Source organism: Rhinolophus sinicus, chromosome 1, assembly GCF_057876585.1.
Source record: "Rhinolophus sinicus isolate RSI-liver-muscle chromosome 1, RSI-T2T, whole genome shotgun sequence".
NCBI classification, from domain to species: Eukaryota; Metazoa; Chordata; class Mammalia; order Chiroptera; family Rhinolophidae; genus Rhinolophus; species Rhinolophus sinicus.
Genome location: NC_142501.1, coordinates 136,408,237 through 136,420,646, shown reverse-complemented (window position 1 = coordinate 136,420,646; position 12,410 = coordinate 136,408,237). Strand labels below are relative to the sequence as shown.

Genomic DNA, 12,410 nt, shown 5'->3' with positions numbered 1-12,410 from the left:
TGCCAGTTTAGCTCACTCGATAGGTTGGCTCTCTGGAGTTGCCATGCATACCAAATGCTGGTTACCATTCTGGTCATATATTCAGTGCTACTTAGGATGGCCAGCATAAATCACCACATGCTAAATATTTCACTAGATCTTACATGTATCTAATTTTATTTCTGCTCTTAGTTAGATATTGGGGAAAGTAGAAACATTAATTTCTATAAACCTCTAGAAGTAAGGAACTTTGAAAAAAACCTAGTGTGTCATGTATAATTAATCATGTTGTTTTAAGTGTCAGTGAAGTTTATGAATCATCCTCCTATGAATCAATCAACTGCCTAATATTTTATTGATAGTTTTGAATATTGACTAACTTGTAAATGAGCTCGAAGGTTTCACTGAATAGAAATCCCTTTTTAAAGTTTTAGTATAAATAGACTTACACTTCCAAAATGCTGGAACTATCAATGAAATTGCACTTGATATAATTCAAAATATATCATTTTTTTTTGTAGAAAGTCATTATTAATTAATTCCTAAAGAGTAAGTTTACTTTAAACTCATGTTTTTATCATCTCCCAGAAATTTATCAATTTTCTATATTAGTGGGAATTACAGACTCATTAATCTTGAAGGGTTAGAGAATGGAAATTCGGATTATTAATTTTTTTAGTTAACTGAAAGTCCCTATGTGTGTTATTTAAGGGTGAGCAATTTTTCAGCACTTAAGATGAGTTTGCACTAACATGCTTAGTATTTATATCTAGTGCCCCCAAACACACAGTATTACTTAATTCACATTCAGCTAACATATCTGAGCATCTGCTGTCCCCTGTGCACTATGCTAGGGCCTAAAAACATAAACCTTTACCCTTGGGGAGCTCAAAATCTAGTGGGACTCAGAAATAATTACAAAATAAGTATTACAGTCTTAGGAGAAGACTGCTGTGGGAACTGAAAGGAGTGAGTGACTATTCTAGAACCAAATTTCCCATGAGTTCTCTCCCCTTCTTGTACTGTTTACGTGATGAGCTAATCCATTTCCAGGGCTCCATCTATTACTGTGACTCATGTAACTGTGTTTCTTCCTGAGCCCCATTCTGGCCCATAAGGACTTACTTGGCACCTCTATGTGCAAATGTCACAGACACCCACAATACAAACTAGCCCAAAATGCATTAGTCACCATCAGCTCCAAATCTTCAATTCTTATTGTTATCTATCTACTCACTTAGGTTAGACACCTGCTGGTCATACCTGATGCTACCTCCTCGCTAACCTCCCTTATCAAAAGGTCATCAAATTCTGCCTTAACTATTTCACATGTTTCCTCTTCTCCACCTCCCCTTCAGCGCTGTGTTAATTCAACTCTGACTTATGTATTCTTTATGTTAATGCCAGAGCTTGTTAAACTGATATCCTCCTACTCAATAATCTTGTCTCCTTGAGTAGGCAGCTGCCAATGAGAAAAGTGGAATCACTCTGAGTTCTCTGAGTATTTAAATTGGAGGGAATTATATTCAGGAATCTGGTTACACAGGTGATGGAAAAACTAAAAAGCCTGCAGAGGACGGTGGAACAGCTTGGAAATAAACAATGCTGAGTCTCACCCACTGGCCTCCGAGTTTCTTGAGACAGGCAGACAAAACGTATTATTCATTTTTTTTCTCCTCAGCATCTGGCTTAATAAAATTATTTTTTATGAAAGATTTTTATTAAAAATATAGCTAACATACAATATTACACGAGTTTCAGGCATACCCCATATTTATTCAACATTTATATACATAAAGAAGTGATCACCATAAGTCCAGTAACCATCTGACACAGTAACACGCTATCAAAATATTACTGACTATATTACCCAGGCTGCACATTACATCCCCAAGACTTATTTGTTTTATACCTGGAAATGTGGGCCTCTTATTCCCCTTCAACTTCCCCCACCCCCAACTTTTTAAATTTCTAATTACAGTTGACATTCAGTATTATTTTGTATTAATTTCAGGTGTACGACATAGTGGTTAGACATTTATGTAATTTAAGAAATGATCCCTCTGACTAGTCTAGTATCCACCTGGCACTACACATAGTTATTACCATATTATTCATTATAACCCTGTGCTTTACCTTACACCCCCATGACTATTAGGGATGCCAAAAAAATCTATACACGTGACTTATACTCATCTTTTGTTATTGGTATATACAATTTTATACAGTTTTTTCCTTTCTTAAAATCGGTATACATATTTTTGGCACCCTCTGTATTTTGTAACTACCAATATGTACTTCTTAATCCCGTCACCTTTTTTCACCCATTCCCAACTCTCCCAAATGGCAACCATCAAAATCTTTTCTGTATCCATGTGTTTGTTTCTGTTTTGTTTGTTTTGTTCTTTAGATTCTACATATAAGCGAAATGACATTGCATCTGTCTTTCTTTGTCTGACATACTCCACTCAGCATAATACTCTCCAGGTTCATCCGTACTGCCGCAGATGGCAAGAACCCATTCCCTTCCATGGCTGAGCAATATTCCATTATACACATACCAACCCCTCTTTATCCATTCATCCATCTATGGACACCCAGGCTGCTTCCACATCTTGACTATTGTAAATAATGCTGCAATGAACATATGGATGCACATGTCCCCTCGAAGTAGCATTTTGGGCTCTTTGGATAAATACCCAGAAGTGGGATTACTGGGTCCTTCTTTGTCTCTTGTTATACCTTTGTTTTAAAATATATTTTGCCTGGTATAAGTATTGCTACCCCACTTTTTTGTTTCCATTTTCATGAAATATCCTTTTCTATCCCTTCACTTTCCATCTGTGTGTCTTTCAATCTGAAATGGGTCTCTTTTAGGCAGCATATGTAAGAGTTTTGTTTTCTTATCCATTCAGCCCTCCTGTGTCTTTTAATTGGCATATTTAATCCATTTAAATTTAAAGTAATTATTGATAGATATATAGCTATTTCTATTTATAGTTTTGTTTTTTTGTTTTTTCCATCTTAAAGAAGTCCCTCTAAAATTTCTTATAATACTGATTTGGTGGTCATGAACTCCTTTAGCTTTGCTGGGCAGAGTAATCTTTGGTGTATGTCCCAGCCTTTCATCACATTGAATATTTCCTACCTATCCCTTCTGGCCTGAACTCTATTTTGAAGACTATCTCTGGCAGGTTGCTTGCCTCCATTTCATTTAGTTCTTTTTCTGGATTTTTCCTGTTATTTCATTTGGGATGTATGTCTTTGTTTTCTCATTTTGGCTGCCTCCTTGTGTTTGTTTGTATGTGTTAGGTAGATCTGCTATGTCTCCCAGTCCTGGCCAGGTGGCCTTATGTAGTAGGTGACCTGTGAGGCGCTGGCACATTCTCCCTGGTCACCTAAACTGGGTGCTCCAGTAATGTCTCTTGTTGTGTTGTGTGTGCCCTCCTGTTATAGTTGAGCCTTGATTTCTATTGGCACATCAGTGTGTGGGACTGAACCTCAGGCTCATTAACTGTGGGGTGTGGCCATGTTCACAGCTTATGGGCTGCTATGTGGGGGGCTTACCCCACTGAGTGGGATTTCCCCTATCAGTCTCTGGTGCCTGTGGAGACCACCCTTTGTGTGTGCTGCTTATAGAGCTAAATAGGGAGTGCTCTGCTCTGGTCTGAAGACAACCTTAAAGTGTGTTGTTTCTCGGGCCTCTTGTGAGGGGCTCTGGTGCAGACCAAGTTCACCCATTGCCTGTGACTGGCCAGGGGACTATCTGGTAACCGCTGAAAAAGCCTCATGAGGTATGCAAATTGGGTGATGCAGGGTCTCAGGGAGTCAGTAGATTGACAAAAGTTGTGGTCACCAGGTTAATGTCGATTCTGGTTTGGTGCCGGTACTGAACCTGGAGTGACTCAGCAAGTCTCAGAGCACACCCAGGCCAGGGGCCACCTGCCTGGGACCCGTGTACTCCCATAATTTTCCAAGAAAGAGTGCAATGTGGGTTGGGCTGGCTGCTCCTGAGAAAGTGCCTCAGGTGTTGAGGGAATTGGGTGGGACAGGGTCTCAGTGAATCAGCAGCCAGGAGCAGCAGAGATCATCAGACCAATTAGATTCAGATTTGGCCGTAAGCGTAGGGGGCGGGCTCAGCACATTAAAGATGGTGCCTTCCTGCCAGCTGCATGAGAGGAGAAACTTACACAGGGAAATTGGCGACTGTCCCCCAGTCTTCACCCCGAAGCCACACAGCTCAGTCAGCTCACCATGTTCCTCCAACAACCCGAGTCACCGTATCTCTGCCGGAGCCCAAGATGAGTGCCTGCAAGCAAGTGAGTCTGTGCATGGGCCCTTTAAGAGGATGTTTGGATTTCCTACAGGCTTCTGTCTCACCCGGATGGTCAGAATCCCCACTGTTTTTCACAGTCAGATGTTATGGGAGCTCTTTCTTGGCACCAGTTGTCTGGGCTGGGGATCCTGGTGTGGAGGGCCGGAGTCCCATGCTCCTCCTCTGTCGGAAATCTCCACAGCGGAGATATCCCTCCTGATTCTCAAACACCACACAGATTTGTGGCTTGTTCAGCATCTCTGCCACTCCTACCAGTCTCGGTGTGGCATCTTCTTTATATTTTCAGTTATAGGACTTCTGTTCAGCCAGACTTCAGATGGTTCTCCAGGTTGGTTGTTCTATAATTTAGTTGTAATTTTAATGTGTTCACGGAAGGACACAGGTACAGTGTTTATCTAGTATACCATCTTGGGTCTCCTCCTTAATTAAATTCTTTAAATATAGTAAACAATTGTTAAATGTTGACAAAATGAAGTAGTCGTTCCAATAGCCTAAGATCTTTTTGACTCAGAAGTTTCCAGAAAACTGTTTCTGCTGCAGGCCCAACATTTCAATGTATTTTAGTATGGAAAAAAACTCTAATTATTTGAGAAACTGATGATTTAGATTGTAGGGTATAAGAATTTTTTTTTAACTGTTCATATAATTTATTTCTGCCTTTGGAAGCTACTTGAACCTGATTCTGAATGTACAGTTTCCCCAGCAATGGATTGCTGATGTACTGCTGACTATATGATGAATCTAATCATACCCAATTCACGATAAGCCACTCTAGTCAAATACTAATTCAATTTCTACCAGTTTCCAGTAGCTTTCTAGGAGTTGTTGTTGTTGTTGTTGTTTCTCAAAAGGCAAATATTTATCTGTTACAGAAGGCATGGCATTGATCCAGAACCCTAGTTTCTCTTATCAGGTCTTGTCAGACTCCAGACATCATCCTTATCTTCTTTTTTTAAGTTTCGGGTGTAAAAAAACAACATAATCATTAGACATTTATATACCTCACAAAATGATAACCCCAATAAGTCTATTACCCATCTAACATGGCCTGAGAAGATGTGTGAGTAGAAATATTACTATAGTTATTACAATATTATTGACTATATTCCCTATACTGTGCTATATATCCCGTGACTACTTTTTTAAAATTGTGGTTGACATTCAGTATTATTTTGTATAGTTTCAGGTGCACCACATAGTAGTTAGAAATGTATATAATTTACAAAGTGATCCCCCCGATAATCTAATACCCATCTGATACTATATGTAGTTTTTGCAATATTATTGACTGTATTGCCCATGACTCTTTTGTAACTACAAATTTGTACTTCTTAATTCCTTCTGTGTTTCACCCAGCCACCCAACTCCCATCCCCTCTAGTAACCATCAGTTCGTTGTCTGTATCTGAGCTTCTTTCTGTTTTGTTTGTTCATTTATTTTGTTCTTTAGATTCCACATATAAGTGAGACCATATGGTATTTGTCTTTTTCAGTCTGACTTATTTCACCTAGCATAATACACTCTAATTCTATCCATGTTGTTAAAAAAGGTAAGATTTCATTCTTTTTATGGCAGAGTAATATTCCATTGTGTATATGTACCATGTCTTCTTTATCCAATCATCTATTGATGGGCATTTCAGTAGTTTCCATATCTTTGCTATGGTAAATAGTGCTGCAGTGATCATGGGAGTGCCTATATCTTTTGGAATAGGGTTTTGGATTTCTTTGAATGAATATGCAGGAGTGGAATTGCTGAGTCATACGTTAGTTCTATTTTTAATTTTATGAGGAAACCTCCATACTATCTTCCATAGCAGCTGCACCAATTTGCAATCCCACTAACAGTACACAAGGGTTCCCTTTTCTCCACTTCCTCACCAACACTTGTTTTTTGATTTATTGATGATGGCTATTCTGACAGGTGTGAGATGATATCTCATTGTGGTTTTTTATTTGCATTTTTCTGATGATTAGTGATATTGAGCATCTTTTCATTAGTCTATTGGCCATCTGTATGTCCTCTTTGGAGAAATGTCTATTCAGGTCCTCTGCCTATTTTTCGATTGGGTTGTTTGTGTTTTTGGTGTTGAGTTGTATGAGTTTTTTTTAAATAAATTTTGGGTATTAACCCCTTCTCAGAAGTATCATTGGCAAATATTTTCTCTCATTCAGTAGGATGTCTTTTTGTTTTGTTGATGGTTTCCTTTGTTGTGCAAAAACTTTTTAGTTTGATGTAATCCCATTTGTTTATTTTTTTCTTTTGTTTCCCTTGCCCGAGAAGATGTATGAGTAGAAATATTACTAAGGGTAATATCTGAGAGTTTACTGCCTATGTTTTCTTCCAGGAGATTTATGCTTTGGGGGGGTCTTACGTTTAAGTCTTTAATAGGATATAAGAAATTTAAACTGTCACTGTATAAAACAAATTTCATCACATCTATTTTAAGAAATTGGATTTATTACATAAAAAATATTTTTACGTTTGTTTTTTTTTAAATGAATCTTCACAGCTTCTAAAGTAGATACTAAATTGTAAGTGCTGAATTCTTATTTTGGTGTAGTCTTAATTTCATCTAGTGAGACTCTCATGCAGTTCATTACTTTGGAATACAAGTACATACTTCAGTTGTTATGTCAATATCATATATGTTTCATATATCTCAATGTGCTCAGGTGATTTCCTCAGAGTATTCTCATTTGTATATAGGCCCATTACTCTCATAACTCTCAGTGTTTTTGTTCACCCACAAGGTTGATTAATTTCAAAATTGTTCAGAATACAACACAAGACTGACAAAAAAAAATTGGACTATACAGATGGATAAACCAAATGGGGCTATTTAGGATGAAACAAAAGTTAAAAAATAAAATCATGTTCTCTTAGGCATAGAATGAGGTTACAGTTGGTGGTGGAAAAATCAATAATGAATAAGAACACAGGCTTTGGTAACAATGAAAATGCCTGTATTTTAAAGATATTCTAATAAAACATGGCTAAGGAGTAAGCACAATACATACATACAGTATCAATAGTTAATGTAATACTAGGTAAAATACAAGATTAGAAATTAACAGCACATCTTAGAGAAACCATGATGAATTTCTGATGCAGAACATACTTAATGGTGACAGTGATATATAAAACATTTATTTAAACAGGAAGATCTATTAGAAACAGATGTTGTATGTGTGGTTCATTTCAATTACAACTTAAATTGGTTTATTTATCAGGCCATTTTTTACTAAAGTTTGTTTTCATGGGATGCAAGTTGTGTGGGTTTTGTTTGTTTTGCTTTTCTCTAGGATTATAAGAGGTACTGTTAGTCTACAGGTTACTTCTCTTGGTAATTGTCATTGTGTTTGACAGAGAATTGTCTTGATAGAAGTAAATATGTTTTTCTTCTTTCTCTTTATTCTCTTGATTAGTGAACAAAACAAAATGTGCCTCTCCCCCTTTCTTTTTTCAGTCATTTAACATCTGTGGATCTCAAATTTCTCATAATACCTCTTTAAAAAAAAGAAAAGAAAAAAAAAGGGAAATGGGCCAGGTGATTGGTTTTCCTGGGTTTCCTTAATATGTATAACTATTGCTTAATGAGATTCTGATATGGATGTTGATCATCATTAATATAGCTCTTTCTGGTTGGAAAAAATGAAGATGGAATCAACTCAGCGTTAGGAAAGTGGAGACAGGAAGGCTCATAGAGGGTGAAATGTTAAACATGTCCAGACAGAGTTCACAAGAATTAGAAATAGGATGTAGAAAGTCTTCATGAACTTGGTAGCTCATTCTCTAACAATGTCAGGCTCCCTCTATGGCTATTTTCTGTTACTTTCTCCATTTTCTTTCTTTCTCTACAGGTTATCTTCCTCTTTTTTTTCCTAGTCTCTCTCTGGCAACCTCATAATAGCAGTGCGGTCTTAGTTCTATGTCATGACCTTTGCACTTGGTCCCACATCTCCTGTCTCAGATATTTTATCCAACACAAATTTCTGGGATCACACTCTCATTGGTCCATCTCATCTTTCTGAACCAGACACAGATTTACATCCTGCCTGAGGATCAGCTGCTCTTAAATCAGATATCTACTCTCCATTCTCTAGGTGGGAGGGGGGCAGGATCATGTGATATAGAATTTAGCCTTGCTGAATCAGCAGGGGCTGTAGGCAGGGACATGGTAAGCAACGATGCACAGCTCTACTACAATCAGCCTTTGGGGAAATTAGCCTTAGCTTCCGCGAGAGCAGGTCTCATGTTCAACTAAACTGACATAAATATTTTATAGGAAAGAGGGATTTGTATTTGGGACCCTTTAGAATATATATTCAGATTCATGAAAGACAAAATACAAATGTGTACAAGAGCCCTGGTTCTTTAAAAATAACATATATATATATATATATATATATATATATATATATATATATACACATACTGTTTTGAGAACAGTGTGAAAAGGAGGGATTGCTCATATGATCCATCTGAGTAGATACAATATTACAAGATGTTAAAGCAATATTTTGTCTCTTCACTCACAAATTAGTCTGAAATGTACTGATTGTGGAGGCAGCTAATAAGGGACTCAGTTTTCCAGCCCACTATGAAGTCTTCTTAGAGTTCATTCTGGTAAAATGCATACCTCAATCTATTTGCCTAAAGCACATCTCTTTTTCACTATTCTGATGCTAGATACTTAATGGATTTTTTATCAAATGATTTCTTAAGGTAAAGTTGCAAATCACAAACCATCTAATGCTACCATTCACAAAGTTTTGAGGACTACGTTAAAATCTCAGGGTAAACATGTTAACATACATATTTTTTCATCATAAACAATGACAAAAGATGCTGACATTTTTTTACTGATACTGAAAAGGAAGAGATTTTCTCTAAGGCAGGGTTTCTTAACCGTGACACTATTGATAGTTTGAGCCAGACAGCTCTGTGCTATGGGGGCCTGTACTGTTCAGTGCACTGTGTGGGGAGTATCCCTGGCTTTCTCGTACAGATGCCAGTAGCACACACCATTACTCCCAGGTGAAACAACCAAAAGGGTCTCCAGACATTGCTAAATGTCCTCTGTGGGGCAAAATCGCCCTGAGTTTAAAACCACTATCTAAAACAAATGTCATCTTTATTCTTCAAAAGAATGACTTTCATTTATTATAAATATGTTCTTATTTCTTTAAACATTTTTAGATATAAAAAGTGTGTCCTTTTGGAGTTCAATTTGCTATTGTCTGTCTTGCTTTTCCTCAATGAATCAAATGCTCTCATGCTTGAATTAGCCTGACCAATTTCATTAGCAATCTCACACTCGTTAATCCTGTTAATTTGCCTCAGTGTCAAAGAATTCCCTATGGCCTATAGTTTCTAAATATGTTGCACTTCTTATCAAGGAATACTTTGCACACTTGAGAAAGCTGGTTGAACTCTTGTAAATATACTTGGAAGAAACATGATTTTAGTGTTTTGGGCCAAAGTATTAATACCTGTGATTTCTTTTAAAAATGTTTTTCATCCTCCCTGAGGCGCTTGCACTTTGAAGTAATGAAGAATTAATAGAAAATCTGTTGTATGGGAGAACAAAATACAACAGTTTTAAGCCTTTTATTACCATCTAAAGATAGGATATAACAAAATGATGCCATAGGCTTTATTACTATATTTAGATGTCGTTCATGTTTATGTTAAGGTACAAATCGAATAATTTATTTAAAAAACAGTAATAGTCTCTCAGACATGTACATCATAAATTTTCATATCAATTTGGCCTACCTTACAAGGTTTTGAGAACAAAATGTGATAATAGATACAGAGTGCTATGAAAGCCACAGAGCCCAAAGCACTCTGCAGGAGAGGCTCTTGTCTTGCTCGTGGTAGAATGTGGATAGTACAAAAAGGCAAGATTGCTGTGTTTTAGGTCTTTTCGTAATGTTCATCATTATCACCACAATTTTCATTATCTCCAAAAAGTTGTTATTAATGTTATCAACCTCTTATGTCTATATTTCCATTTATCATAGAATCAGGTCCTAGATTAGAATAATAACCCTAGAAATGCATAAAAAATGTTCTGAAGGGTACTTGTCCTACATCACTCCCAAATGTAACATGCTAGCGTACATAAATTTTCACTGAATTATTTCTTATTGCAAATAGGGTGAGTTAATGCTTTAATTTAGAACCATGATGTGAGTTTTAGTGAATATTTATTGAAATCAGTGAGCGTTTTTAGATTTCTGTGTAAAGCAAAGATCTTACTACATGTGTGTAGTTTTTTCTCTACAAGAAACAAAAGTTTCCAGAAAGAGAAAGAAAAAATCTATACACACACACACACACACACACACACAGTCTATGCAAAGATGATTCATGCTTACATTATTTTCTCCTTTTCACTCTCTATTGTTTATTTATCACAAACTCATATTTTAATTATAGCATTTATTATTAGAGTATTATTTTGCCATCATAATCCTTCACAATAATAAGTTTTTCCTCATCCTACATTAAAACTTGTTTGAGGAGAATGTGGAATAAGGATTTCACCCCATGGTCTCATTGCGAGAAAATCCTCCATTATTCTGGAAGTTAATGGATATTCAGTGTAAGTATTGAAACATGTATTCTTTAGCTGATTGTACTGATCCCTATGGCAAAATTTACAGTAACATGTCTTTGGCTAGTTATTAATTTTCTTATGTTGGCTGAATTACAAACAAGAACCCAACACCAAAACTTACAACTGATCACAGACAATTGCTTATTTTCATGGTCAAAGAGGTCCTTCTGCCGACTAGTTCTTTCCTGAACATCTCTTTAAAAAAAAAATGCTTGTGAAAATGAATATGTACACTCCAAGTAATTTGGAAGTCTGATACAAATCTTTAAATACCAATGAACAATTTTGAAGATAATATGTTTGTTTAACACGCTACAGTTTCTAAAGTACCTTCACCATAATTTTCCCAAGTAGCACTCACAATAAGCCAGTAAAATGCTATTATTTTCATTTTAGAAATGAGGCATCTGAGATACAAGGGGTTAAGTTAGTTGCTCATGGTTATGTAGCTCTATGTGTAGTAGATCTTGGAATCAAGGTTATTGTGGAATCTAAGGGCCAGAATCTGTCCTATTTATTTTCCTTCAAAAAAGTATGAGATTAAGACTTGAAGAGGATGCAAGTGAAAATGGTAGCAACTGAGAGTTGTGTATAACCCTGTGACCTCTTTTTTTGTTGTTGTTAAATGAAGGTAAGGTGGAAGGAGGTTTTAGACCTTCAAAAGGAACAATGCATGATTAATAGCAAAGAACAAATGTCCTTGTCACTGAACAAGAAAGAATGGCTTTGAATTATTGCAAGATGGTCTCTGAGTAAACAACATAAGAATTCTTGAATATAGTGGTTAAAGGACACTGAAACTCATTATGCAGAATAAACATGCTGTGTTACCTTTTAGGATTTTTCATAAATGCATAGATATCCACATAGGGATCTAGATAAAGCACAGTTTGCCCACATGTAAGACATGATATGGGTCAATGTTTCTCAACTAGTGGGATGTGTAGTACATACCACTATGTACAATGGCAGTGCACAGACAGGAGTTACGCAGTGTTTTCTTACCTGCGGCTAAAGTATTCACAGAGTTACTATTGACAGATAAATATCCTTTAAAAGAAAAAGTGAGCCTTTTTTATTATATGGGGACCCACATCTTAAAGACTTTATGATTTCATTGCTACCATTTACTTTTAATGGACAATTACACTAAGTATTCACAGAGCCTTAAAAAAACAACTAAAGCACTCATAATAATTCTTCTATAAGATTGATCCATTTATTGAGCCCACATCTTTCTATCTCTCACTGCCAGGGCAAACATGGGCAGAAAGAAAAGTGCAAAGGGATATCCTTAGTGTAACCTTTTACAGGAAGTAAGGAAACAAACTCAAGTACAAACCAAACTGTGACCTCAAACCAATTCCTGAAACACAGCACAAGTGAGGTAAGAGAGGAATTGATGAACAGTTTCATCACCAAAGTCAGTTCTCAGGCCAAATAAATAGTTCCATCCAAATGTGAAAC

The 12,410-nt window shown here is 36.5% G+C and overlaps 1 protein-coding gene across 2 annotated transcripts in view; it reads left to right on the top strand.

Annotated features, from left to right (window-relative positions):
- Positions 1 to 12,410, top strand: part of GABRB1 (gamma-aminobutyric acid type A receptor subunit beta1) — a 359,339-nt gene that overhangs the window by 128,066 nt on the left and 218,863 nt on the right. The gene's annotated exons all lie outside the window — the stretch shown is intronic.